General features: G+C 36.1%; 1 pseudogene; it reads right to left on the bottom strand.

The window, feature by feature from the left end:
* Window positions 1-12,403: 12,403 nt before the first annotated feature.
* LOC102482292 (40S ribosomal protein S6 pseudogene) lies at window positions 12,404-13,141 on the bottom strand (annotated as a pseudogene).
* Window positions 13,142-13,512: the final 371 nt, after the last annotated feature.

Below are 13,512 nucleotides of genomic sequence, written 5' to 3'. Positions count from 1 at the left end.
AAAACACCTGGTTTTATCTTCTGCTTCTCCCTTCCCCTTGTCATAGGAAAGAATAAACCTGGGAACTAGTTAGGGCCCCAGCTACCTCCATCAGATATGCCTGATCTGCACGATCCCTGCTTTTTTCTACCTTTGGGTCTATATGATTTTTCCAAGCCACAGATGCTCCTACTTGGGGTCCCATCTTCCCACTTCAGCAGGTTGCCTTGTTTTTGTTGGAGAGATTTTTGCTATAGGGAGAACGTGCCACCAGAGAGAAAGAGAAATAAAGTGAGAAATCACCTCCCTGGGGAGGGGGTGGCCATGCTGAAATCCCTTCTCTTCCATTCTCCTCTCAGGATCTTTGGTACACACGCACGGAGGCCTGCATGAGTTTTAAGCCACCAGGTTTGGGGCTCACACTGTAGTAAACTCAGTGGGAATCCAATGGCATGACTATTATGCCATCTGCTGGTCCCAGCATATAGCCTTTTTAAAAATACACTTTTTTAGAGCACTTTTATATTTATAGAAAAACTGACAGAAAGACAGAGATGTCCCATACATACCCTGCTACCATTGTCAACATCCCCCACCAGAGTGTACTGTGTTTAAATGGATAAATTGACCTTGATGCACCACTCTCATCCAGAATTCTTAGTTTAAGCTGGACTTCAGTCTTGGTATTGTACCATTCTATGAATGTGGGCAAATTAATAATGATACATAGCCCCCATTATGGTATCATAAGAGTCATTTTACCGGCCTAAAAATCATCTGTACTCTACCTATTCATTTTTCTACTCCATTAACCCCTGGAACTATAGACCTTTTCACTGTCTATAGTTTTGCCTTTTCTATAACATTATATAGTTGGAATCATACACCAAATATCCTTCAAATTGGCTAATTTCACATAGCAATAAGTACTCAACATTCCTCCTTGATTTTTTTTTTTTTTTTCGGTAGAGGTTTTTATTCCTATAGGGTATATGCGCTCTCCAGAAAGACAAAGAGAGACAGAAAGACAGAAAGCGAGTAATCAACCACCCAGGGGGGATGGCCACACCACAATCCCTTCTCCTCCATTCTCCTCTCAGGATCTTGGGCACACACACACACACACACACACACACATGCCCAGCGAAAGTCGGAGTCCAGCTACATAGCCATTATGCTAACTGCTGGTCCCTCCTCCTTGATTTTCATCACTTGATAGCTTATTATATTTTAGTGCTGAATAATGTTCTGTTTTTCTGAATGTGCCACACCTTATTTATTCATTCACCTCCTCAAGAATTTCTTGACTGCTTTTAGGCTTGATCATTTTGAATAAAGGTATAAACGTCTTTGAACAAGTTAGTACATAGCCTTTTCAGATTATGGTAGTCTCTTTCACTTAGAAATATGCATTTAAGTTTTCCCATGTCTTTCGTGTAGTTTGAGAGCTCATTCCTATTTATTGCTGAATAATATTCATTGCATGAATGGACAACAGTGTGTTTATCAAGTTACCTATCATAATATCTATTAAAAAATAATAATTACTTATAGTTTTGGCAATTATTAATAAAGCTTCCATAAATATTTGTATGCAGGTTTCGTGTGACATACCTTTTCAATTCAGTTGAGTAAATAAATACTTAACAAGCATAATTGCTGGATAACATGGTAAGACTGTCTTCGTAAAAAAATAAAAACTTTCAAATTGTCTTCTTAATAGCCTTACAATTTTGCATTTCCACCATCAATGAATGATAGTTCCTGTTGTTCTGTATCCTTGCTATCTTTCAGTATTGTCTATTTTTTTATTTCAGAAATTCTAATAGATGTGTAGTTGTATTTTTTTAATTTCCAATTTTCTAATGACAAGTGATTTTGAAAATCTTTCTATTACGTATCTCTTTAGTCAGATTTATACCTAAGTATTTTTTGATGTTATAAATAGGATAGAGTTATTCATTTCAAATTCTACTTGTTCATTGCTGCTGCATAAGAAAACAATTGATTTTGTATGTTAATTTTGCATCCTGTTAATATAATCACTTATTAGTTAATAAATCACTTACTATTAAGATTAATCAATGCAATCACTTTTAAAACTTTGCAGAAGGCACATATGCTCACCAGAGAAAAGTTGAAAGAGAGAGTGAAAGAGAGAGAGAGGAAGTGAGAAAGTACCTCCATATGGAATTGTCATACCACAATCCATTCTTCTCCATTTCTGCCCCTTTTGAGATTTTGAACATTCATGCATATGCACCCAGCATGCTTCTCAAGCTCTCAGGTCCAGAATTAAAACCACATAGTCAGCCATGTGAAAACCAACTACTTCAACCACCACACCACAGGCTGACCAATAGTCATTTATTAGTTCAAGAAATTATGTTAATTAACTGGAATTTGCTGTATAGACAAGATGGTTTTAGTTTCCCAGTCCATTATACACCATTTCCCATGTGAAAACCAACTACTTCAACCACCACACCACAGGCTGACCAATAGTCATTTATTAGTTCAAGAAATTATGTTAATTAACTGGAATTTGCTGTATATTTGATGGTTTTGGTTTCCCAGTCCATTATGCACCATTTCATTTCCTTTTCTTATCTTATTTCATTGCTAGAAATTCTAATACAAAGTTGAATAGTAATGGTAAGCGGAAATCTTTGCATTATTCCCGACATTAGGAGGAAAATGTACAATTGCTCACTGTTACATATGTTATTAGCTGTAGGCTTTATATAGGTATTATCTTTCAGGTTGAGAAAGTTCCCTGAACGTCAAACTTTTAAGTAAATATTATTATGAATGCCTATCAGGGGTCTTCAAAAAGTTCATGGACATGAGTATTATGAAAATATATCCATGGATTTCCAAAACTTTTGCATCAAAATAAATTTGTATTTTAATTCCATTTTTATGAGCTGTTTGAGTGTCTTTGTATCTTGAATATTAAATATTTCGGACATTATAGCATATATATTTATGAAATATGGTATACATGATAAACAGTAACATAGAAAACAAAATATTTTTTAAATATATTTAATTTGGCAGAGATAGAAAGTATGAGCTGCTGCATCCACATGTACTGATGCTGTTCTTCCCCTCACTCTCCAGCAACAGGGAGGCCCAAGCTACTGTTTGAGCTTATCGGGGATCCCTTCTTGATTGCTGTGGTGAAGAAGGGACTGTTCTAGCTTTGTTTCAGTCTTCAGGAACCAATACCTGGCTCCTATAATCCTAGAGATAGAAGAGCTAGAAGGCAAAACAGGGAGATCCAAACTACTAAGCTTGAGCTCATCAAGAAGCCTGCTATGGGGGGGGAAAGGAGGGACTGCTCCAGCCTTCACATTGCACAAACACACTATGTGAAGTGGTCTATCACATTACATTCTCCTTATCCAGATCAATCTCCATCCACATTGGGAGCAGAAAGGGTTAGGTATACAGGAACCAAATACCTGAAGAGAGGAGACTCTGGAGAAATTCTCTCCTCCCAACTCTCCCACAGTAAAAGTAAAGAAACTCCTCTCCAAAAATCTGAAACTAAAACTCTTAAGGTGGGTGGATTCCATACTTCCACCCACAGTAGAGGAAGGAAACTGGCACAGAACTAATGCACACCATAAGGAAAAGCATGAGCACACAGCTACAGAAAAATGCTCCATAGAAGTAGCAAGAATTGAGTATATCACCAGATGACTAGAAGTCAAAGCAGAGTCCCCCAAAATAGGAGGGGAAATAAACAGGAGTTTCTCCATAAGGGAACTCCTCACCAAGAATGGATAAAATACAAAAGATCACAGAAATGTCAGAAAAAGAATTCAGAAAATAGATTATAACAAAACTCAGAGATGTAAGAGAAAACAGACAACCAACTCCAAGAGATGAGAAAAACCCCTGTGACTTGTAGGAGAAACTCCATAAAGATAAGTACACACTGAAAAAGGATCAAAAAGAACTTCTGGAGATAAAAAATATGATGCAGTAAATAAAAACCTCCCTTGAAAGTATCGACAGCAAATTAGACCACGGAGAACAAAGAATCTCTGACTTTGAAGACAAAACCTTCAATTTAGTCCAAGCAATAACCCCTCCCCCCCACCCCAAAAAAAGGAAGAATAATCATTATAAATCAGGAAAACAAATGGGAAATCCCACTAAATGGTCATATAGTCCCACATAACATAGATATCCCAGAAGGCAAAGAAACAGGCAAAGGCATAAAAATCTTTTACAATATATTTGCTGAAAACTTTCCAAATAGAAAGAGGCATGTGGACATTCAAATCCAGGGAATACAAAAGACACCAAATATATATAAGAAGATCCTCTCCAAGGCACATCATAACCAAACTGGTAAAAATCAGACAAAGGTAATATTCTAAAAATGGTTGTGAGAAATGTCAAGTTACTTACAAAGATTACTCCATTAGACTAACATCAGATCTCTCAACTGAAACAATGCAGGCAAGGAAAGAATGGGAAGACATATTTAAAACTCTGAAAGAGAATCTATCTCAGCCAAGAGTACTATACCTGGCAGGATTAGGGTTCAAATGGGAAGGAGAAATAAAATAATTCCCAGGTAAACATAAGCTAAAAAAAAAATTCACCAAAACTAAACCAGCTCCTGAGGAATTACTTAAGGGAATGCTAGAATAGGAAACTAACGGGAGATAAATAGAAATAAGAAAAAGGAAACAACTAAAAGAGAAGGATAAATCAATAATAACATTAAATATCAGGATTAAATTTCTCAACTAAAATATACAGATTCATCTATCTTGTATACAAGCAGGTTTAAGTACAAATTCACTAATTCTTTGATAGAAAGCTGTCTCCACAGGTTTCAACTTAATATATTTATTATAACCATCACTCATTGGATACAACTAGACAATGAAGGAAAGTCCAAAATATTACAAGTAGCTGAGTCTTCCTTTGAAATGAATTTAATTAAATAAGGCTAAAACCAAGAACTTTGTAAAGGCTATCACCAAATCATTGACTTTTCATGTCTTCTCTTTTAAACATCTTTTTCCAACTTTGTTTCGTTTTTGCTATTTGAAGGACATACTTCTTTATGTATAGTACAGTACTGTGGTCTTATAGGAACTCACAGGGCATGGGTAAAAATTTTCTTTCTCTTTCTCTTTCTTTCTTGTCTTTCTTTTCTTTTTCTTTTCCTTTTTTTTTTTTTTTTTTTTTAGAGAGAGAGAGAGAGATTTTCGCTATAGGGCCCATGCACTAACCAGGACAGACAGAGAGAGACAGAAAGCAAGAAATCACCCCCAGTGGGGATGGTCACACTTCTCCTCCATTTTTCCCTTGGGATTTGAGGCTCACATGCACATGTGCCTGGCATGAGTTTTAAGCCACCAGGTCTGGGACTTGAACTGCAGTTGACTATGGGAGTCCAGCAATGTATCCATTGCTCTATCTGCTGGTGTGTCTTTCTCTATATCTTCCTATTGAGTTATTGTTATGCACAATTTCACTTATCTCTAACTGGACCAATGATACCACAGATCTTTTCAGAATATAAACTCTTACCTTGCACAGTCCTCTACATGGAAATTACAAATACTGCTTTCATTGTCTATGTTAAGATTATCTTTGTTTTTTAAAAATAAACATACTTATTAATTAAAATATATATTTAATTATTTCTGAATATTTTTCTATATAAAAATATATTTGTCACTATTTCCTTTTATTGTTAACATAACTATTTTTATTCCCATGTTTTTTTATACCTTGATAGATATCATTAAAATGTGCAACTGTAGAAACTCAATAAATAAAACAAAGTCACATTTTCATAGTTCAAAGTGTGACCTCATAATAGATTGTAAAATCCTTGACTATGGCTTATCAAAACTGAGTATCGCTAACATGGATACTGACCTTGAGCAGTGAAATATTGCTTTCCTTGACTAAAACTGAAGATTTTCTGCTGAGACTTCTTTCTCCAGATTCATTTCTAGTGAGTAGGGCTACCTCTGTCTCCTTCTCTCCACTTCTCTCTGTCTCTCTGTGTCTTTTCATTTAAAAAAAATTTTTTTTTCAAGGTAAAGTATTCCCTGGGCTCTCAAGCTCCTCCTTTATTGTGCTAATTTGTGCCTTTCCCCATTCCATTTAGGAAAGGCACAAACCAAGGCCCATCCTGACATGAATTCCAAACTTGAGCTGTGAAATATTGCTTTCCTTGACTAAAACTGGAGATTTGCTGCTGAGACTTCTTCCTACAGATTCATTTCTAGTGGGTAGGGATACCTCTATCTCCTTCTCTCCATTTCTCTCTGTCTCTCTGTGTCTTAGTTTTTTGTTTGTTTGTTTGTTTGTTTGTTTGGCGAGGTTTTGCTATAGGGTGTGTGCACTTGCCAGAAAGAGAGACAGAAAGCAAGAAATCACCCCCCTTGGGGGGGGATGGCCATGCCACAATCCCTTCTCCTCCATTCCCCTCTCAGGATCTTGGACATGCATGCACATGTGCCTGGCATGAATTTAAACCACCAGGTCCGGGACTCAAACCGCAATCGACTACATGGGAGTCCAGAGACATAGCCATTACAACTGCTGGTCCCAATTGTTTTTTTTTTAAAAAAATTTTAAGGTAAAGTATTCTCTGGGTTCTCAAGCCCCTCCTTTATTGTACTAATGTGTGCCTTTCCCCATTCCATATAGGAAAGGCACAAAACCAGGTCTGCCCTGGCTTGAGCTGTGAAATATTGCTTTCCTTGACTAAAACTGGAGATTTGCTGCTGAGACTTCTTCCTACAGATTCATTTCTAGTGGGTAGGGATACCTCTATCTCCTTCTCTCCATTTCTCTCTGTCTCTCTGTGTCTTAGTTTTTTGTTTGTTTGTTTGTTTGTTTGTTTGGCGAGGTTTTGCTATAGGGTGTGTGCACTTGCCAGAAAGAGAGACAGAAAGCAAGAAATCACCCCCCTTGGGGGGGGATGGCCATGCCACAATCCCTTCTCCTCCATTCCCCTCTCAGGATCTTGGACATGCATGCACATGTGCCTGGCATGAATTTAAACCACCAGGTCCGGGACTCAAACCGCAATCGACTACATGGGAGTCCAGAGACATAGCCATTACAACTGCTGGTCCCAATTGTTTTTTTTTTAAAAAAATTTTAAGGTAAAGTATTCTCTGGGTTCTCAAGCCCCTCCTTTATTGTACTAATGTGTGCCTTTCCCCATTCCATATAGGAAAGGCACAAAACCAGGTCCATCCTGACATGGATACCAAACTTGAGCTGTGAAAAGCACACCACACAGTTTTCATTTTTTGCTTTTTAAAATTAAAATCTAAAATTTTTTACCATCTTTATTTATTTCTTCTTTTTTATTTAATTTTTTCACCCTCTTTTCTATTCTCTATTTTTTTTTCCTTTTTTCTTTATCTTTATCCCTTGGCTGCTCAGCCTCCACACTCTAGACAGGCCCAAGTGAACAGGATCCAAATATCTGAATATGATTAGGGTAAGAATATTTCTCTATTCCCACTGAATCTGATGCACAAATAGTGAAAACGGAATGGAAGACAGATTGCAGATCATCTCTTTCTGCATACCTCTGAACACTTAGATTGAATTTGAAGATTAGGAAGAAATGCCTCATCCATCAGATGATTAAAAATCACTGCAGAGTCATAAGAAATATGGGAAAGCAAGAAAATACCTCTCCTCCAAGGGAAAAGAATAACTCCTCTTCATCCTCAAATAGTACAATGAAACTCATGGAAATGTCTGATAAAGAATTTAGAATATTCATAGTGACATAGTTAACGGAGATGGAAGAGAAGAGAAACAATGAACTGCAGAAGAGGCAGAAGAAAGGAGCTGATGAGTTCCAAGAGGTGAGAAAATTCTTTTAAGGTCTGAAAGAGGAAATACGCACTACAAAAAAGAACAAAATGTACCTGTTAGAGATGAAGCCTATAATACAGGAAGTCAAAACCTCTCTTGAAAGTATTAAAAGCAGAGTAGATCATACAGAAAATCAAATCTCAGATGTAGAAGACAGAATCACTGACTTAGAAAAATCCACCAAAAAGACTGAGAAAATTCCAAAAAAATAAAAATAAAGAGAGAGAGAATAATATATGAGAAATACTAGATACCATCAAACGTCCAAACATCAGAATAATTGGTATCCCAGATGGCAAAGAGACTCATAAGGGCATTGATAATCTATTCCACAAAATCTGGCAAGAAAACTTTCCAAACCTAGAGAGGCAAAGATCCAGTCCCCCAAAATACAAAGGACCTCAAATAGAATCAATCCAAGAAGATCTTTTCTAAGACATATTATAGCCAGATTAACCAAAACCACAGAAAAAGACACAATAGTAAAGATTGGTAAGAGAGAAACATCAAGTTACCTACAAAGTATAGCCCATCAGGCTAACTGCAGACCTCTCATCAAAAACAATGTGAGTGAAGAAAGAATGGGAAGATATATTCAAAGTAAGGGAAAAGCAATTTCTACCAAGAATGCTGTACCTGGGAAGATTATCCTTCATATAAGAAAAAACAAAACTTTCTCAGATAAAACCTGAAAGAATTTACCAATACCAGACCAGATCTCCAAGAAGTTCTCAAGGGAGTGTTATACCAGGAAAATTAAATACACACACACAGAAATAAGAGTTCAAAAACTAAGAAAACAGCCAACTTAATCATTGGGACAAGTCTGGAGTTAAATATTATATATTAGAATTTAATTGGGAAGATCAGACCACAACAGAAGGTAGATTAAATACATGAGATTGAACTGGTGAAAGAGAATTTTATGACTTTTGACTAAAACATTGTTGATTTTTTCTAGGCTTTATTTTCCAGTTTTAAGGATTTTTGTCCTGTCTTGAGCTGCCTATAGGTTCACATACCTACTATTTGAACAGAATCCTAAACTGTTTCCTGGTTTGAAGTTTTAAGCAAAGTTCCTTAGCATTTCTTTGATTTATCAAAACTAAAACTGATTTTCTTGAAATTAAAAAATATACTTAAAAAATAACTATTTGATGACCATAGTAATCTATATAGTATCAGTTAGGTGCTACCATATACTAAATTTATTCTACTCAGAGTTTCACACCTAAAGTCAGACATATATTCATAGATATATGTAGATACATATATAGATATATATGCCAGCTGAACTTGCTATTGAAAGTAGTTAGATTATTGGAGAAATTTTGTGAACCAATAAAATGTGGGGAAAAAAAGAAATGGAAAACAACTGTAGACACCTGAGATAGTATGGGAGTAGGGTGGGATATGGCAGAGGTCAAGAAATAGGGGAAAAAAAATATATATATATATATGAAACTAGTCATGGAAAATTATTGATGATAACATGTATGATTAAGCCATTATGCAGTATATTTTGGATGGGAAATCATATTTTGTATGTCATGATGATGCTCAGTGAATGAATGTAAATTAATTAATTAATTAATTAAAAGTAAAAATTTTAAAAATATGAGTATTAAATTAATTAGTAGGTACAAATGCAATTTTAGAAACAGGTTTCTGTTGGTTATATCAAACATGATATTGGATTGTATATTCTGGATTCATTAGGGATTTGCTTTTAAAAAAAAAATTCCTTTCTTGAGAAATTAAGACTTCTGATGTTTTATGCTGTCAGATATGTACAAGATGTACAAGTTTCAACTACCTGCCTAAATAAGCCTGAAACAAAATTAGTTCTAAGTAAGAAGAAACTTAAGTTTATGAATATTCTTTCTTAAGTCTATTTCATAAAAATAAACACAGAATAAAAAATAAGTACAGAATAAAAAACATTTAAATGGACAGAAAAATATTGGGGGAAATAAGACATACAAATATCATAATGCCTTTTCTAAATCCTTACAGGTTCAAATGGGTCAAGGAAATAGCTAATGTCCTTTCCTAACACATGAAAATAATCAGTGTGCAACATCATAAATCTGACCACAAAACTAAAATTAGGACCAAATTAGTTTTAACCTAGACCAAAGAAGCCAATGCCCTAAAAGGTTAACAAATTCCTGGAGATTTAGAAAAAAAAAAAAAAAGAAAAATTTTTCAATTAAATAGAATAATGATGCAAATTCTGTTTATCTAATTTTTAAAAAGTTAAGATGCCACCTGTCAGAATACAAAATGTACAATACATTATTGTTTGGGCATTTAAATGGAGAAGAGCTGAAAAGGAGGTATGGCAGGAGTCCAAGGTCAAAGCAGAGGTCAATGGGAAATAGCTGAATGTCACCAGTGGTTGGCTGTCCCTCAAAGCTGTCCAATGAGGACACAGTTGCTCACATGGAACCAGCTTACACTTGAATAGTGTCAGAAGCTAGCATTTACTCTTTTTTCAGTTATAATTGTTCTGAAAGCATTTCAGGAAAAAAAAATTTAAAAAGCACCCACCTTTTTCATTAAGGTCTCCAGGGTAGGACTGCATATAACCTCTCTCAGTAGCTAGCACACATTTTAAACCTCTGCCTCTACTATTTTGTGTGAGGCTGTCTATCAGCCATGTGGTCTTTAATTTTAAAAGGTTACACATGACATTTTCAAAAGGTGAAAAGGAGCAAATGTGACTTACTAAAAAGAGAATTGCATGTATCCTTCAAAGTGAACATAGGTATAAATTAGAATATTATGTCTTCTAGCACTTCGTGACACTCAGAGCAAATAAAACTTTAAAAGAGTCAGTCTCTACTTATTACACATTCACTGACTAAGGAACTGAAGAATTGTTCTTATGTTTAAATATCAGATACTTGAAATGTTTTAATAGACTTTAATCAATTCCAGAATAGCACTTTATCTGTAAAACTCATAAGTCTCCTTTTGAAGCAAAATACAATAAACAGAACAAAAAGGTTCTTTTATGGTATTGTTTTATTGATAGCTTTTACACAGCCCACAAACTCCTAACAATGAGCCATCAATAAAGTTCAGTTTCTAAATGTTCCTGCATGGAAATGGACCCTGAGTTATGGGCCCTAAAAAAAAAATTGATCAGGTCACCAGAGATAAGGCAAGATGTACGGTAACTCTAGCTTCTAGGTTTCTAGTCACCAAAAAATGGGGCTTATTTGCAGGTTTCTGGTTATGAGCAATATTGGTAAGTCCTGGACCCCCCCATACTTGACAAGAGTGAAAGCAAAGAAATAGTCACTTGTGCATTCTGCCACAGGGACACTACCCTCTTCTCTGGATCCTGGGCGTCATATTTGTTGGAGCCTTCTTTGTTTCTAAACCCCGTATTGAGATAGGAAAACCACAGCCATGGCGGAGGCCCCTTCATCCTTAGCAATCATCCACTCCATTGTTTACACACTGGCTTTTCGTAGAAATCATTCACTAATGATTGCTTACACATTGCTTGCTTATTCAATAAAGTACTTACAGCTCCTTACAATAGTTATCCTTTACCAGGCTTCTGTTGCCTACAATGAAGACTTTTTCTAGGTCCCACCACATTCCTATAATAAGATAATGGTCCTTATGACTCAAAGCTTTTAGACAAAAAAATGGGTAACAATTCACTACTATGTAGAGTCTCATGATCTAGGGCCCACTCCAAACATAAGAGAAAATAACATGACCCACCTTACATGTGATTCCCCACCATGAGAATAGCACATACACAAAGCCTCTTAGCTAGGATAAAAACCCCTGATGGGAGCCTTAAATCAACAACCCCTCTTTTTGGATTCCTCCCATTGTGGGAGCTCTTCTCTTTTAAAAAAAAAAAAAATCACTTTTGTCTGCACTTCTAATTTTTCATGATTGCGGGACAAAAACGACAACTCAAAAACTGTACAATAATATCACCACCATCCTGCTCAGAGGTATTCTTGGTGTCCATTCAATTTAATTATTAACCATTCCTGAGTATGACGGGAGCAAATTTCCAGAATTCAACAAAGCAAAATATCCAAGGCAGCATACTTCAGTATGAGTCCTAATCTCAGAAAAGTTACTAGCCCTCTGACAAATTTTAATCACCATTCTGGGCCTACTTTTTGGGAAGAGATCATTTCTAATCTCTCTGTGAATTGCAAATGCCAAGAGTACCAGGTCTCAATGTCACTCTATATAAAAATGACCATCAGGGCTTGATAAACATGAAGACTTATGACACCACAGTTAAATCTTCATCTCCATATCAGACACAGAGTCCAGGCATCTAAAAGCTGAACTTCCATGGGAGCTTTGTAGACCATGTGAGAAACACTGGATACATCCTTAGAACAGACAGCTCACTTAATGGATGCTGGATAACAATTATTTATGAATGCATATTAAAATATTTACTTTATTACAACTATTGGAATTTTTTTGAGATCTGACCTTATTTATTTCTTTCTCATAAAAATTTTATTTTTGACTGGATTCAGACTTAGAAATAGAAGCTCTCAGAGAGGACAGCCTGTGTCTTCACAATCTGTTCTTGGCGTTTTTCTTTAGCCTCCTTCATTCTCTTGACCAAAAGTTTAGCACATTCTGCTGCCTCTTCCTTATTTTTCTTAATACGTTGTTTCTTGAGAGCAATACACCGGCGTTTGTGTTGCAGGACACGGGGAGTCACAAGATGCTGAATCTTGGGTGCTTTGGTCCTAGGTTTCTTATCTTCTTTATTTAAGGGCTTTCTTACAACATATTGACGGACATTGTCTTCTTTAGAGAGATTGAAAAGTTTTCGGATTCTGCCAGCTCTCTTAGGCCCCAGGCAATGAGGCATGGTAGTATCAGTCAGTCCTGGAATATCCTTTTCTCCTTTTTTAACAATAACCAAGGTGAGAACGCTCAGGTTGGCATCCACAATGCAACCCCGAACAGATGTGGACTTTCTTTCTCCAGTTCTCGTTGGTCTGTAACAGGAATGTCCCTTACTCAGTAGCACGCGGACACGGCCGTGGGTCAAGACACCCTGCTTCATGGGGAAATCTTCGTTTCCACCCCTGATTCGGACTACATAACCCTTCCATTCTTCACCCAAAGCATCAGCAGCAACTTCTGTGGCCATATGCTTCTCATAAAAAGTACGAAGTTTGCGTTCATCATCGACTTCAATGAGTTTCTGGCAGCCCATGGCTGGGACAGAGATATTCAGCTTCATCTTGAAGCAGCTGACCTCCTCCGAGTCACCACAGAAAAGAGACCCTGGAAAATTTTCAATAGTAGAAAAACTCAGTTTACACAAATACTTTTAAAAACTGATCATATAGCTAAACAATATATTTTTTTAATTCTACAACCCAAATATGTTCTTCATTCAAAAAGTAAATATAGATAATGTCTGTAAACCCAAACAATGCCTCTAAGATTGAATGTAGTCAGCTCAATGTGTATAGAACAATCAACAATAGGTTAAAAATAATGAACATGGAAGAAAGAAATGCATAAAATATTTTTAGATTTCTTCAAAGAACTGCTTTACAAGGACAAATAAAAATCTGAATTCTAATCTAAGTGCGAACCAGTTTCTGTGGTCCTAAACAATAATTT

This window comes from Tupaia chinensis, unplaced genomic scaffold (assembly GCF_000334495.1).
Source record: "Tupaia chinensis unplaced genomic scaffold, TupChi_1.0 Scaffold000051_1, whole genome shotgun sequence".
In the NCBI taxonomy this organism is placed as follows: Eukaryota; Metazoa; Chordata; class Mammalia; order Scandentia; family Tupaiidae; genus Tupaia; species Tupaia belangeri.
The sequence above is the reverse complement of the archived record's forward strand: the minus strand, read 5'-3'. Positions and strand labels throughout refer to the sequence as shown.